This window comes from Notamacropus eugenii, chromosome 2, assembly GCF_028372415.1.
Source record: "Notamacropus eugenii isolate mMacEug1 chromosome 2, mMacEug1.pri_v2, whole genome shotgun sequence".
Taxonomy (NCBI): Eukaryota; Metazoa; Chordata; class Mammalia; order Diprotodontia; family Macropodidae; genus Notamacropus; species Notamacropus eugenii.
Window position 1 is genome coordinate 221,950,517 of NC_092873.1, and position 2,302 is coordinate 221,952,818.

The window sequence follows — 2,302 nt, forward strand, 5'->3', positions numbered from 1 at the left end:
TAAAATGCTAGGTCTGGAGTCAATAAGACCTCAGTTCAAATCTGGCCTCAAACATTTACATGCTATGTGACCCTGAGCAAGTCACTTAACCTCTGTTTTCTTTAATTCACTGGAGAAGGAAATGGCAAACCACTCCAGCATCTTTGCCAGGAAAACCCCATGGACAGTAGGGTCCACAGGCTCAAGAAGAGTCAGACATAACTGAGTAACAACAACCACAATGTATAAATGGACATAAATGTATAAATGACAGCAAGTTGGGTCCAGAGATAAGCATGAGGAGAACAGACTGTCTTGCCTTTAGAAAATTATAAAGTTCATTTAGTATATCCAAAGTTTCTACATAACAAAAGCCCATCTCTTAGATATAAATATTCTACCAGTGTTAATGTGGTATTCCTTCATTTTGAAAGAGGACCAATATCATCACAAGGCTGACGCAGAGTTGCACAGATTTGTCAGCCTCACTCTCTCCCACACTTATCAAAGTCCAGTGTCAAGACAAATGTCAAGATATCTGGTGATGGTCCAGGATACAGTGGATGACTTTGACATCTTCAATGCCTGATCAAGCTCTGAGCACTTCACAGCACCTGCTTCAGGTGTCTTCATTGCTATAGGAATAAATTGTTCTCATCTGCCTATTCTGCTAGGGGAGGTCTCCACATACTTGGGGTAGACATCAACCTGGTTTACCCTGTCTGCCAAGATAGTTATGATGGGGTGTGGCCACTGTGCATGCTACAGCTTCTTGGAGCCACAGGTGAGAGTTGGGTGAAAGGTAGACACCAAAGGCGTATATTGTACCTTCCATTTCATTGATAAGGTATTTCATAGACACAGAAGTGTGCACATATGCTCACACAAGTTGATCCGCAGAATAAAGCAAGTAATTCATGAAAGAACAGTGTGTATGATTTTTTTTAAAAGTAAAGTACATTTATAACAGACTTTGAAAAGAAAAAAAAGTTTATCTTTTCAGTTATTCCTTTATTCAAAGCACTAGGAGCAGGGTAGGTACTGAGAGAGACAAGTAGGACATAATTCCTGTTTTGGAGAACTATATAATCTAATTCAGGAGAGAAGGCATATGCACATTTATAAAACAAAAACAAAAACTAAGAATGAAATATGGGACTCTTGTGGCCCAATTCTGAACATAGGCTTCACCCCTCTAATGAAAGGAAAACAGGTCAGTGTTTAATATGTAGGTGTTCAACTAAGGTGTGTTCAGGTATTTAGGAAGAATCTGACTTGGCTGTAGCATAAGTTTCTTATAGGAAGAGATGAGTAGAATGACTGTTGATGCATCACAGTAATAAATGCAATACAACTATATCTAAAGAATTAAAAATGAATCTCACACAATGGGCAAGAGGTACATTGTTGGTGTAAGCAAGCTGGAACAAGTAACCAATGAGGAGCTTTGAGCTACAGAAGTCAAAGAAGTAATCAAGGAAATTTATGATAAAAAGAAAAGAAAAGCTGGTCCCATGGCAATAGTGAGAGATGATTGGTGGACAACATGAGTGGTCCAGTGGTACCCTCATTATATCAGAAGAAAAGGAAGAAGATATCTAGAATACTGATGGACTTCCTATGATGGACTTATCAGTAGACAAGGACACGAGTCACTTGGACAGGTATGGCAGGGTTGTAATCTACATCGTAGAAGAGAGTTTCCAAAGCAATAAGATCACAGATCCATTTGAATGTTTGAGCATTGATTCAATTTAGCAATTGTTTATTTGTTGAGTACCCACTATGTGCCTCACACTCAAGTAGGCACTGAGGATACAAAGGTAAAAAAATAATAATAACTGTCCTCAGAGATTACATTCTATTTTGAGCAAACAATACACATGCAGATAAATATTATAATCACATATACCTATTCTATATGTATATATACATATATATATACATAGTATATGTGCATATATACTATGTATATACATATATATGCACACATATGATTTGCATATATTATATATACTATACATGTTATATATACTATACACATATACATGCAAGGATTCCAGTTAGAAGGTTTTTGCAACAGTCTAGGTGAAAAGGGGTAAAGGCAAGACCTAAATTGATGTTATGTGGTAGCAATAGCCTTCTGTCTCCTTTACAAATAATCAAAACTCCAGGGCGGAAAAATACTCAGGTGAAACAATGTCACAGATCTGGCATTCATCATGAGAGAGAGACCATATGCAGGTATTTAGAAGGCTTTCCACTCAACTGACATTGGTCATTTACATGAGATACGCTTGACAAAAATATTATTTAGAAAAAA